The sequence below is a fragment of the Mauremys mutica genome, chromosome 12 (assembly GCF_020497125.1).
Source record: "Mauremys mutica isolate MM-2020 ecotype Southern chromosome 12, ASM2049712v1, whole genome shotgun sequence".
In the NCBI taxonomy this organism is placed as follows: Eukaryota; Metazoa; Chordata; order Testudines; family Geoemydidae; genus Mauremys; species Mauremys mutica.
This window is the reverse complement of record NC_059083.1, coordinates 41774689-41788979: the sequence shown is the minus strand read 5'-3', so window position 1 is coordinate 41788979 and position 14291 is coordinate 41774689. Positions and strand designations below refer to the sequence as shown.

General features: G+C 52.7%; 1 protein-coding gene across 1 annotated transcript in view; it reads left to right on the top strand.

Moving 5' to 3' along the window:
* Window positions 1-14291, top strand: part of LOC123345053 (zinc finger protein 883-like) — a 902586-nt gene that overhangs the window by 270762 nt on the left and 617533 nt on the right. The window lies entirely within an intron of this gene.

Here is a 14291-nt window from a genome sequence, read left to right as displayed (position 1 = left end):
CAGATGTGGTTGCCCAATCTCAAAAAAGATATATTGGACTTGGAAAAGGATCAGAAAAGGGCAATAAAAATTAGTAGGGTTATGGAACAGCTTCCATATGATTAGAGATTACGAAGATTTGGACTTTTAAGCTTGGAAAAGAGACAACTAAGGGGGGATATGATAGAGGTCTATAAAATCATGACTTATGTGGAGAAAGTAAATAAGGAAGTGTTATTTACTCCTTCTCATAACACAAGAACTAGGGGTCACCAATTGAAATTAATAAGCAGCAGGTTTAAAACAAACAAAAGGAAGTATTTCTTTACACAATGCACAGTCAACTTGTGGAACTCCTTGCCAGAAGATGTTGTGAAGGCCAAGACTATAACTGGGTTCAAAAAAGAACTAGATAAGTTCCTGGAGGATAGGTCCCACCAGTGGCTATTAGCCAGGATGGGCAGGGATGGTGTCCCTTGCCTCTGTTTGCCAGAAGCTGGGAATGGGTGACAGGAGATGGATCACTTGATGATTATCTGTTCTGTTCATTCCCTCTGGGGCACCTGGCATTGGCCATGGTTGGAAGACAGGATACTGGGCTACATGGACCGTTGGTCTGACCCAGTATGGCCATTCTTATGAACACAAACCACCTTAACATGATCATCCCTGTGATGATGCCAGGAGGAGGAAAATCAAATGTGTCTTTAAAAATCAATTGAATCTGATTTGGGACAACAAATCTTAAAATGCTTGTGACCTAGTGTGATCTAGTGGGTAGAGCACTATCCTGTCATGCTCAAGATAGAGCTCTGCTGCTGGGTGATTGTGACCAAGTCCCATCATGGCTCTGTGCCTCAGTTTCCCCACCTGTGCAGTGGGGATAATGATACTGCCCTCCTTTGTAAAGCCCTTTGTGCGTTACTGATGAATAGAGGTATGGTTATTGCGTGGTCTCACTGCAGGGCGGAGTTAAAGCCATCTGGGTGTCCTAATTGTGCCTTTCCAGAGCTTAAAGCATTTATAATTCTTTTGAGTGTCACGCTAAATCTGAATTTCTTGGGCTTGTAACACTTGGCTCTGGGAGAATTACAGCATCCCTGTGACTTATCTGACCCTAAATTACTGGTCTGTCCTCTCAAACTTAGCTCCAGGGTTTTGTATGGGAATAAAAAGGGAGTTTGCACCGTTACCTGGAGAAATCTGGCAGTGCACCAGTGTGGGAGCAGGAACGGTCTTCCCAGGGTAGGGGTGGGAGCCCCCTCACTCAGAATCTTTGAAAGGAGGACTGGCCAAAGCACTAGGAAATGCACCACAGGGAACAACCCTGCCTTGGCTCAGGGAGATGGATGGGACAGGGATTTTCTTCCCTACCCCTTATTTATCACATGGGAGTGAGTGAGTAGGAGATGGTCTCTATTAAGAACAGCCATACTGGGTCAGACCAAAGGGGTCCACCTAGCCCAGTATCCTGTCAGTGGCCAATGCCAGATGCCCCAGAGGGAATGAACAGAACAGGGTAATCATAGGTGATCCACACCATGCAATAGAATATGAGGGTTGAAGGGATCTCAGGAGGTCATCTAATCTAACCCCTTGCTCAAAGCAAGACCAATCCCCAGACAGATTTTTACCCCAGTTCCCTAAATGGCCTCCTCAAGGATTGAGCTTACAACCCTAGGTTTAGCAGACCAACACTCCAACCACTGAGCTATCTGGCAAACACAAGCTCTGGAAATGTCTGATCCCTCTGATATCTACTGCACCAGTAGAGCACCCAGGGCCCTTCAGAGACGCCCCCCCCCGCCAGTCTCCTAACCAAGTGGCAAGAAATCCTTACCCATTGTGAGCACTGTCCTGCAATGCTTTGGCATGGCATCCCTGGAGAGGGCTCTCTGAGCAGGGTCCAGCACAGCCCACTGCTCCTCCGTGGCACAGACGGTCACCTCCTCGAAAGCCTCTGGAACCTGAAACAGCATCCTCCACTCAGGACCAGCCCCTGCAGTACTACGCCCCCAGCTCAGTCATGGGCAGGGCATGAGAACCGCCTCACCCCCAGGCACAGGGTTCAGGAATTCTCTCACACATACAAACCCACCAGCAGCTCCCTGAAAATCCCCACCTGAGCTGGCTCCATCACAGCCATTTCCCTGGCCTGTCCCCTAGGAGGATGGGAGGATCTGGAGTGAAACGTGGTCCTTATCCTGCTGCCTGTCAGGGCAAGAAAGTTGATGAAGGAGGTCTCAGAAGACTTTGGTCCACTTCACACCCCGATTCCGCCCCCCCCCTATCCCATCCCATCCCATCCCACCCCACCCGCCGCCACAGAGAGACTCGTTCTGAACGCTGTGATGCTGGGAAAACCCTGGGGCACTTTATTCCAGTGCAGACCCGGCTCCTCCCACCGGGACCAAACCGCCCAGACACTGGTACCCGCGTCCCAGGCACAGAGCCTCCTAGCCAAGTGCAGAACCAAAGGAGCCGCTCTGGGGGATCCCTCTGACACTGTCCCCAGGGCAGCGCATCCCCCCAGCAGCGCGGGCACCAGGCAGAGGCAGGAACTGGCTTTTCCTCTCCCTGCTCCTCCCCTTCTCCCCAGGAAAGTCAATGTGCCCCGGGGTGCTGCAGGGAATGGGGCTGGGCAGGGCTGGGAGCCGGGAACCTCCCTCCCCACTGATCGCTCCTGCTGCCCCTGCCAGGCTCTGCCCCTGTCTCCCTCCCGCTCCCTCCCCTCGGGCTGGGAGACTCGGTCCCTGGCCCGGCCCGGGCCGTTCGCTCTCCCGGAGCTGGCTCGGCTCCTGCAGGCGCTCAGGGGGGGCCGAGCCGGGGGTCAGGGAGGGCAGCAGCTCTGGGACTCGCAGACGCCCCGGGAGCAGAGCTGGGGCGAGGAGGGGCCGGTGGTGCAGAGTCACTTTCCTGCCCGGCCCCAGCCCTTCCCCCGGGTCTCTCCCCTCACCTGCAGGCTCCGGCTCAGGGGCTGGTGTCGGCGGAGCCCGGGGCTGCCCCAGGGGCTGGTTCCAGCCACCGCAGAAAGTTCCCATCTCCCAGAGCAGACCCCACTGGGGGAGCAGCAGCTGCACATCAGGCTCCCAGATCACAATGGAGGCAGCAGCAGCAGCAACAGCAGCATCTGACCCAGGAATCCCAGAGACCCCACCTCCCCCCCATGCATGAACAAATACAGACAGAGAACACGCAAGTTGCCCTCCCTTAGCAATAGCCACAGTCCTCCCGGTGCCCCCGCCCATCACTGTGTTCCCAACAGGTGTGGGTGGGGCCCCCACCCATCCACTCCCTGGAAAGTGTTGGTGGGAGGAACCCACCTTGCACATCCACCTCTAGGCAAGGTGGTTTTGTGGCTGGGTCATCAGGGTGGATGCTGGGGGAGGTGCCAGCGGTTGGGAGGGGAAAAGCAGCTGAGGAGCTGCCAGCTGTGGAGATTTTATTGCAAAACTCATGATATTTGGGTTTCTTTAAAATGTTCTCCTCGTCCTGTGATCACCAGCATCTGCCTTGCAAATTCTCCCTCAGACAAAGCAGTCCCCATCCCCCAGTTACTTTCTGTGGGCCTGAATCCCTGCTGCTCTCTCAGAAAATGTCTGCCATTCCCTAGGAAGCTGCCCCCCAGTAAATAGTTCCGCTGACTCCTGTTGTTCAGCCAATGAGTCTGAACCCGGCTATTCATCAGTGAAGACAAGAGCCGGTCTATGGCGAGGGGTCGGCACAGGGATCTATGCAACAGAGGGTGTGGGGGAGCAGGAGGAAACTGAGTGCAGGAGTAGAGGTGGGAGAGAAAAACGGTGAGGAGAAAGAGTGTGTGAAGGAAAGAGCGGGGACAGGAGGCTGGGGAAGTGGAGAGGGAGAATGTGAGTGGAGGAGATGGGGTGGGGTAGGGTGCCATACAGGAAAGGGAGGAATGACGTAACAGTGATAGCAGAGGGAGATGTTTGCCAGAAGCTGGGAATGGGCAACAGGGCATGGATGGAACCTAGTGACGGAGGATGTGGAGAAAGCTAGTGTACTCAATGCTTTTTTTGCCTCTGTCTTCACAGACAAGGTCAGCTCCCAGACAGCTGCACTCTGCAGCACGGTATGGGGAGGAGGTGACCAGCTCTCTGTGGAGAAAGAAGTAGTTCGGGACTATTTAGGAAAGCTGGACGAGCACAAGTCCATGGGGCCGGATGCGCTGCATCCGAGGGTGCTAAAGGAGTTGGCCGATGAGATTGCAGAGCCATTGGCCATTATCTTTGAAAAATCATGGCGCTCGGGGGAGGTCCCGGATGAGTGGAAAAAAGCTAATGTAGTGCGCATCTTTAAAAAAGGGAAGAAGGAAGATCCAGGGAACTACAGGCCAGTCAGTCTCACCTCAGTCCCTGGAAAAATCATGGAACAGGTCCTCAAGGAAGTCAAGTATCACCTCAAGGAATCAATTCTGAACCACTTAAAGGAGGGGAAAGTGATCAGGAACAGTCAGCATGGATTCACCAAGGGCAAGTCATGCCTGACTAACCTAATTGCCTTCTATGATGAGATAACCGGCTCTGTGGATGAGGGGAAAGCAGTGGATGTGCTATTTCTGGACTTTAGCAAAGCTTTTGATACAGTCTCCCACAGTATTCTTGCCAGCAAGTTAAAGAAGTCTGGGCTGGATGAATGGACGGTAAGGTGGATAGAAAACTGGCTAGATGGTCGGGCTCAACGGGTAGAGATCAATGGTTCCATGTCTAGTTGGCAGCCGGTATCAAGTGGCGTGCCCCAAGGGTCGGTGCTGGGGCCGGTTTTATTCAATATCTTCATTAACAATCTGGAGGATGGTGTGGACTGCACCCTTAGCAAGTTTGCAGATGACACTAAACTGGGAGGAGTGGTTGATATGCTGGAGGGTAGGGATAGGATACAGAGGGACCTAGACAAATTAGAGGATTGGGCCAAAAGAAATATGATGAGGTTCAACAAGGACAAGTGCAGAGTCCTGCACTTAGGACGGAAGAATCCCATGCACTGCTACAGACTAGGGACCGAATGGCTGGGCAGCAGTTCTGCAGAAAAGGACCTAGGGGTTATGGTGGACAAAAAGCTGAATATGAGTCAACAGTGTGCCCTTGTTGCCAAGAAGGCTAATGGCATTTTGGGTTGTATAAGTAGGGGCATTTCCAGCAGATCGAGGGATGTGATCATTCCCCTCTACTCAGCACTGGTGAGGCCTCATTTGGAGTACTGTGTCCAATTTTGGGCCCCACACTACAAGAAGGATGTGGATAAATTGGAGAGAGTCCAGCGGAGGGCAACAAAAATGATTAGGGGGCTGGAGCACATAACTTATGAGGAGAGGCAGAGGGAACTTGGATTGTTTAGTCAGCAGAAGAGAAGAATGAGGGGGGATTTGATAGCTGCTTTCAACTACCTGAAAGGGGGTTCCAAAGAGGATGGATCTAGACTGTTCTCAGTGGTAGCAGATGACAGAACAAGGAGTAATGGTCTCAAGTTGCAGAGGGGGAGGTTTAGGTTGGACATTAGGAAAAACTTTTTCATTAGTAGGGTGGTGAAGAACTGGAATGGGTTACCTAGGGAGGTAGTGGAATCTCCTTCCTTAGAGGTTTTTAAGGTCAGGCTTGACAAAGCCCTGGCTGGGATGATTTAGTTGGGTTTGGTCCTGCTTTGAGCAGGGGGTTGGACTAGATGACCTCCTGAGGTCCCTTCCAACCCTGAGATTCTATGATTCTATGATCACTTGGTGGTTACCTGTTCTGTTCATTCCCTCTGGGGCACCTGGTCTTGGACACTGTTGGAAGACAGGATACTGGGCTAGATGGACCTTTGATCTGACCCAGTGTGGCCATTTTTATGTTCTTATGAGATGGAAGGTGTAGGAAGGCAGCTCCTCAACCCCTGGGGCATGGCTACATTTGCGAGTTACAGTGCATTAAAGCAGCCCCGTGCACTCTAACTCAGGACATGTACACACTGGCAAGGCATGTAGAGCACTCTGATGCCACGGCTAGAGCACTCCTGGTACTCCACCTCGGCAAGTGGAATAACGTTTGATGTGCCCCCGCTGGAGTGCCACGGCACCAGTGTGGACACCCTAGTCTATTAATGCGCTCTGATCGGCCTCCAGAAATGTCCCACAATGCCTGTTCTAACCACTCTGGTCATCAGTTTGAACTCTACTGCCCTGTCCTCAGACCTGCCCTTTACATTCTCTGGGAATTTTGAAAATCCCCTTCCTGTTTGCTCAGCCAGGCGTGGAGTGCTCTCAGCACGTCCTTCCAGGTGATCATACCTCCATGCACCAGGCACAGTGCTGGGTTTACAATGACTCCAGTGGCTCCATGGGGCAGGGCCCATGCTCAGAAGGGCCCCTGGCCTCCTCCTCTTGCACTGTGCCCCGAGACCCTGCTGGCTCCCGCCACCCACCATTTGCTTCTCTCGGCCTGCAGCCGGCTGGCCAAGGGCTCCTCTCTGCCCCCTGACCCCACGCCCTGCTCCTCTCAGCCCCCTGGCTGGACCCCAGTGTGCCTCCAGCTCCGGGCAGTCTCTACTTCCCACCACATGTGGGGCCCTGCCTGTCTCCCGGGAGCTGAGCCGCCTGGGACTGGTTCAGAAGTCTGGCCATTCTCAGCCAGGTGTGTGCTGTGGGGGAACAGTGTGGGGGGCTTGGCAGGGCCACTCCAGGAAAGTGTGTTTTGAGAGAGCCCGGCCGAGGCAGGTCCTGGCCTGGCTGATCGCACCACTCCCGAGGGCCAGGAGTGATTCCCGACCCTGGGACCGGACCTGGCTGCGCTGCCAGCTCAGCCTGGCAGACACAGTCACCCCACAGCCGGGCCTGTGAGTGCGGCTGGAAGGCAGGGCCTGGGGGAGTGGGTCTGTGAGGGGTACGGGGGGGTGCTGGGCTGTGAAGGGGCAGGGAGGATCTCTTTGTGTTGAGCACTTGGAAGTGGGGGTTCTGTGGTGGGGTGCTGGGCAGTTGTGGTGGGGCTGTGGGCAGTGGTGGTATTGTGCAGGGTGCTGTGCATTTGTGGGTGGGTCGGGGGGGGTGCTGGGCATAGTGGATCTGGGGGCCTCTGGCCATAGGGAGTCAGGGGGGCATTGGGTGGGGGAGCTGTGTGGTGTGGCATAGGCCTGCCCCCAAGGGGAAGGGGCATGCTGGCAGCACAAGGCCAGGCAGGCCACTGTGTGTCTGGCAACTGCCCGTTTGTAAATAGTGCCCTCGCATTGGGCAGAGCAGGGCCACCCCTGCCATGCCATGCCCCATTGCCTCTGGATGGCCCCTCGCTCCAAGGACTGACCTCCCTGCGCCATGCTCCATTGCCTCCATGTGGGCCCACACATATGTTTGGCGCCGGGCCCACAAAAGGTTAATCCAGCCCTGGCCAGGTGATCCCCAGTATGGAGCAATGGCAAGATGCTGGATCTCATCAGTGTTTGGGGGGAGGAAGCTGTCCAGTCCCAGCTGCGCTCCAGCCATAGGAATTATGATACCTTCGGGCAGAAATCAAGGGACATGATGGAAAGGGGTCATGACTGGGATGCACTGCAGTGCAGGGTTAAAGTGAAGAAGCTGCAGAATGCCTACCACAAAGCCCGTGAGGAAAACCGCTGCTCCGGTGCTGCCCCCGCAACCTGCTCTTTCTACAAAGAGCTGGACGCAATACTTAGGGGCGACCCCACCTCCACTCGGAGTACCACCACTGGACACTTCAGAGCCCAGTTCAACAAGGCAGAAAGAGGAGCAAAGGGGGAGCAAGAGTGCTGAGGTGGAGGAAGACCCGCCCCAGAATCCCTAGATCAGTGGTCCCCAACCTTTTTCATCTGGCAGCAAGTGGCGTTATCCAGAATTTTTGGCGTCATCCAGAATTTCGGTGGCATTTTGGCAGATGCTCGTCCACCAGCCGGTACGCAGGCCCACTTAGACACCCCGGTGGGTGCGATGGCACCCCCCTGCACCGTGTTGGGGACCCCTGCCCTAGGTGCATGCAGCCAGGAGCTGTTCTCAAGCCAGGAGGAAGGTAGCCAGTCGTGGTGGCTGGTGCTTGGGGAAGGACAAACACCAGAGGAGGTTCCCGGTAAGCGGCTTTTATTTTGGGAAGGAAGTTATCCGGTGCGGGCTCTTGGGGGAAGGAGGGTTAGGGCTGCATGCATGTCTAGATGCGGAATAGGGCATTGATATGCTCTTTCACATCACAGTAATTGGCCTCAGTGATCTCTTCAAAGGTCTCTGCCAGAACTTGGGCAATGCCCTTGCACAGGTTTCTTGGGAGAGCCACTGTGGTCCTTGTCCCAGTCAGGCTAACATGTCTGTGCCACTGTGCCATGACGGCCAGGGGGACCATTGCTGCACACAGGCAAGCTGCATATGGGCCAGGGTGGAGCCGCATTGTAGTAGAAGACCCTCCCGCGCTTCCCAGGTCACCCTCAGCAGCGAGATATCTTCCAGGACGAACTCCTGTGGAAAATGTGGGGACAGTGTTCAGTATAGGGGCCCCCTGCAGCTGTCGGCTCTCCCCAAGGCACAGAACCCCAGAGGACAGTATAGCCATGAAACAATGAGTCCCCCTTCCTCCTGTGCTTACTCACCATTTTGGGGCTCCCATTGGTTATGTGCGCTCGCTTTGGGTTGGGCAAATTATGCTATTGGATAGACTGTGCTTGCCCTCCTTTAGTACAGGGGAATCATTGCTCTATCTGGTGTGAACAATGCTGCCTCTGTTAAGTGTAGCATTTTGCCTTTACAGATGCAACCTTGAGATCTCAGCCATTCGTGTTATCACCGGCTGAGAGACTGCAAAGAATCAGGAAGAGGCCACATAGAAGCAAAAAGGACATGCTGCATGAGTAAACACCCAAACAGCCTATAAGGAGCCACCATCTTCCCCGAGGGCAGCTTGTCTTCATGCCCCTTGGCAATAAGAGGAGGTGCTGGTGGTTTGGAGACAGCAGGCTTTGCTAAGAGGATCCCTCAGCCGCACTCCCACCAATGACAATAGGAGATAGAAGCTGCCATGTAAGAGATGGCTTTCTCTGCGGGAGAACATTATCTACCAACCTCTGAAGAAACCTAAACTTTCAGTTATGTAGAATAACGCCCCCCAAATGAACATTAATGATAAAAAATTCTTTTCCAAAGCTACTTGTCATGGTTAAGTGGTACAAGAGCACCTGGCCCTAATAAAAAGGTTCCCTGAGTTGAATCAGGGAGGGACTCCCAAGCAGAAGAGAAGCTTCTGAGAAGAGGAGCTCACCAGAGCAGGAATCCTTGGAGATACTCGGCATTCAAGAAGGCCTGCTCTCAGCAAAAGGCTCTCCCAAACAGTGTCTGGAAAGCTAGGCGGCCCTGAAGAGCTGCAGCTCACAGATCTCCACAAGTCATTTAGGAGGACCCACACTGTCAAATTTTTTCACATTCCTGTGCATTTTTTTCACCCCTTCCAAACTTTTCACACCCACCTGGCAAATTTTCACACAGCCTTGTAAACCTCTGTTCACACCCATTAGTGAAGATTGGTCGGGGGGAGGAAAGGACACTAAGAGGGGCATGACATAGGTACAGTCCCCAATCCTGGTATGATTTCTGGTGGTAGCACCTCCTCTCAGTCAGTGCTGAGATGGGTCTATAAATCACAGCCCCCGATGCCCCCCAAAATTGCCATGTGCATTCATTTTTATTCCTTGGGATTGTTCTCTGACGGTAGTATAAAAAAAATCCCCTTCTCAGCAGACATTGCAGGGAGTTTCAGAGTATTGGTTGGGATGTTTGTGCAGTTGGGAGTCAGAGGAGTGAGGGGAAATGGGGAAGGGGTTGGTACAGTGTATGGAAGAGTGGGGTGCAGAGGGGGCCACAGTTGTGCAATGGAGGGTACTGGGGGCTTTGTCTCTGTCTTCTCCAAACCCGCACATCCACGACTGTCCCCCACATCTGCCATCCCCATGAAGAAATGGCCCCACTGACTCCATGCTGCTCCCAGGACCGTTCTTGCATCCTCTCCAGGGCTCCTCCACTTGCAGCACCCACAATGATGCTCTTTTCTCCATGGGGAGGCCAGTTGGGATGGACAACCAGACTGGACAAGTAAAGGGGCGGGAGACAAAGAGACGATGCAGGAGCTAACATGTCCGTGCCACTGTGCCATGACAGGCGGGGGGACCATTGCTGCACACGGGCAAGCTGCATATGGGCCAGGGTGGAAGCCGCATTGTAGTAGAAGACCCTCCCTTGCTTCCCAGGTCACCCTCAGCAGCGAGATATCTTCCAGGATGAACTCCTGTGGAAAATGTGGGGACAGTGTTCAGTATAGGGCCCCCCTGCAGCTGTTGGCTCTCCCCAAGGCACAGAAACCCAGAGCTGGACTCTGGTATGTGGGGGTGCTGAAAAAATATTTTTTATAAATTAATTGCCCCAAAACTCAATTAGTGCAGAGTTAAGATCGCTCAGTGTGGTGCCTGGTGAACTTCCAGAATGTGGAGAGTGGCTAAACTGAAACCTCTAAAAACCAGGCAACACAAAGCGAAGGTATGTGCCACCCCAACAGCGCCATATCCTTGAGTGATGTCCCAACGCACCACTAACACACTAGCATTCTGCCCTTGCACTTTGGGAACCAGGGTACATAAATATGCCTGGGGAGATGAGGATGTGCAATGAATATTTTATTATGAATTTATTTTGAAAAAGAGAAACCAATAGCGGGAAAGACTTCCATGAGAAACAGACTTCACAAAATCTGCACTTCCAAAAGAACAAGACCTCACCCAGCCCCCATCCAGAAACATGGAGAAAAATCCCTCCCAGGGCAGTTAAGGAATCATCCTAGTATGTGACAACATGAGCTGGAGCCCCTCCCTGAAAACTGAGACAAGGGAATCCAGCTACAGTTCTTCCTGTCCGCACAGCAACCTCTCACCCAGACAAAGAGAGCAGGGAAAGAACTGGAGAGTGTCAGATAATAAAAATATACAGTTGTAACCAGAGAGTTGCACACTTCATTGCTTGTCGGCTGAGCTAACTGCATACGGCAGTGGTCCTCAAGCACCCTTTCCCCTGTCCACATCACCCCCACAGCCAGGGCCAGGAGCGGGGCCGCAGCTCCGGGGGGGAGAGGGGGGGCGAGGAATGCAGACAGGAGCAAGGGGGCTGAGGCTGGGGCCACAGCTGCGGATGGGTCTGTGGCTGGGAGCAGAGCTGCAGCTGGGTCCCCAGCCGGACACGGAGCAGCAACAAGACTGGGGCCGAGGTCAGGTGCGGGGCTGGGAGCCAGGGCTGCAGCTGGGGGTGGGGCCAGAGCAGAACTGGGGGTGGGATGGGGCTGGGTGGTGCTCCCTCCCTATCCCCCAGGAGAGCTGGCCCGGCCTGCCGCACCCCCACGAACGTTCCTGCATGCCCCCCTGGGGGGGGCACCCCACAGTTGGGGTACTTCTGCACTAGGGGATCCTTGCATCATTCTATTCCCCCTGCAAGTTCCCTGTGTGCCTCCCTCCCATCGTCTCTATTTCAGGTTCCCCTGTTCCTCCCACCCCCATGCCAAGGGCTCCAGGGGCTCCTATTTTCCCCTCAACATTTTAATCTCTGCTGGGACTACAGGGCTGAGATGCGGGGTGTTGCTAGCTGGAAGGTATCAATGGTTGCCATCAATGAGATTGTAACATCACTCCTGAGTTGCGGAAGGCAGATGAGAGTATTGTTGTCCTGTGGCCTCATAGGCTCTTCCAGACCCTCCAGTACACTAATACCATCCCCCATGACTGGAAGAAGGGTGTTATTCTGGCTCAAACTTTGTTAGCACAAATAAGATGGCCAGAGATAGATATAAACTGAATATACAGCAAGACCACCTTAAGCATCTAGCCAGAGTGGCTTTCAATTTCCAAGAAGGCCACATTACTTTGGGATTTGTCATGATCAACCAGTTCTTTGATCTACAGACAATTGGAGACTCAGTAGGGTTCGGCCCAATTGGATGCGGTTTTCAAAAGTTATCGTGTTACATCCAGCTAAACAGAGAAATGCCATCAAATTGATTGTCGGTCCTCTCTTTCCTCAGCCAGATAAGGACCTTTCCCTGTTCTGGTACCTGCATCCTTCTTAACACACAGTAATTAGTGATGTTGCATGGTTCCTCGGGAGGTGGGAATGCAGCAATTACAGATGCATCATGCTGTTGTCAGTCCTGAGGAAAATCTTCACTTCTGTGTTAATGTCTTGCATTAACGAAGCACTTTTGCGAAGGTCACGATATTCACAGTGTGGCTTGAGACCTCATTGTTCCACGACTGACCAGATCTTTACTGCAAGATAGCTTTGTGAGAAGACGGCTGAACTTGATAAGCTGCACAGCCATGGGACAGATTTCCACCAGCGGACTGAGCGAGGCTGTAGGATCTGATGAGGTGACTCGGCATCCCTGGGTATCCTTGACAGAAGAGCTCTGTCGTGGAAGTGAAAGCTGCGTTGCAGTCAATAGCAGATACAGAGCACAGTGTCTTATATCCACGCAAGTTCGACAAGGCTGAGTTCTGACACCATCGTTGTTCAGTGTCAACAACTGATTGGTTAATGAATAAGCTTGAGGAGGCAGAAGTGGGTGGAATTGAGCTGAATATCCCTCTGCTTTGAGATCTCAAATACATCAATGACATTGTCTTGCTGGCTCAGTCTCAATTGCACATTGGTCTGGTTATTAAACCCCAGTGGCCTCCAGCTGCAACCAGCTCAGTATTAACCTGTCCAGGCAGGAGACTGAGCAAGTGGCAACTGTCAAATATTTGGCCAGTGTCATGGACAGGGCTGCAGGACGCTCAAAAGATGGCACTTATACAGTAGCAGTGGTTGTCATGTTTCGGGCCTTTCAGCGGCCTTTGTGGGGAGGTTGTGACATCAAGTTTGCTACGAAACTGTGGCTCTAAAAAAGCATGGCTCTATTAGTTCTATTGTATGGAAGTGGGCGTTGAGGAAGACTGAAGAACATCACATTCTCGCCATCTGCATCAACTGCTCTCAATCCAGTGGCAGGACAAGATCAGAAATGAGGCTATTTGAAGCCAAACCCAGCAACCACCTCCAACAGTGCGGGTTTGGTTTCAGTGGCATTCTTGGTGTGGTCATATTATTAGAAAGGAAGACCAATGAGTTCCAAAGTGTGTGTATGAAAGAATGCCACTACACAGCCAAGGATCACATGGGCACCAAAAATTTTGGTAGCACAAATAAGATGGCCAGAGATGGATATAAACTGAATAGACCCCTTCAGCACCTAGCCAGAGATCAATCCGAGCGGCTCTCAATTTCCAAAAAGACCACATTCCTTTGGGATTTGCCATGATCAATCAGTTCTTTGATCTACAGACAATTGGAGACTCAGTAGAGTTCGTCCCAATTGGATGCGGTGTTCAAAAGTTATTGCATTACTTCCAGATAAACAGAGAAATGCCATCAAATTGATTGATGGTCCTCTCTTTCCTCAGCCAATTAAGGACCTTTCCCTGCTCTGGTACCTACATTCTTCTTAACACACAGTAATTAGTGAGGTTGCATGGTTCCCTGGGAGGTCGGAGTCTACTATTATCCCCATGGTGGGAATGGGAGGAACAGATGCACAGAGAGGAGGGGAGGAACTGAGCTGGTTATGGAACCTAGCATTCCAGCCTCCCACTTCCACGCCCCCACTCTAATCTAGACCTCACGCCCTTCTCAGAGCTGGGATCTGAACCCAGGAGTCCTGAGTTGCAATTCCCCCTGCTCTCACTATTACACCATATTACCCTCACCGGATCTGCGCAATCCCCCCAAAACCCCCACCTCTCCAGGGAATTTCCATCTAAAATCCCCCCAGTCTCCAGTGACTGCTTGTGTCTGCAGAGATGTACAATACACTGAACATGATGCTAAAATTCTGCAACTTCTGATCAGCATCTCTTACTGCCTGGTAACTACAGACCCACCGGGCCCCTCACTGCTTAATGTGCCTCTGCCCCTGCCCAAGAGGCCTTAGGAGCTGCCGATATGTCTCCAAGACAAACTGCAAGGGAGCTTTAGTTTACCTCTTCTCTAAATTGGAAAGTGTGTGTGGAACCCACAGAAATGACTCCCCATTGATTCCATCACCTGCTCCCCTCCCAGACCCTGATATGACCCATCTCCCCAGTAGTACCTAATGCTCCCTCCTATTCTGTAAAAGCAGCAAAGAGTCCTGTGGCACCTTATAGACTAACAGACGTTTTGGAGCATGAGCTTTCGTGGGTGAATACCCACTTCGTCGGATGCATGTATTCACCCACGAAAGTTCATGCTCCAAAACGTCTGTTAGTCTATAAGGTGC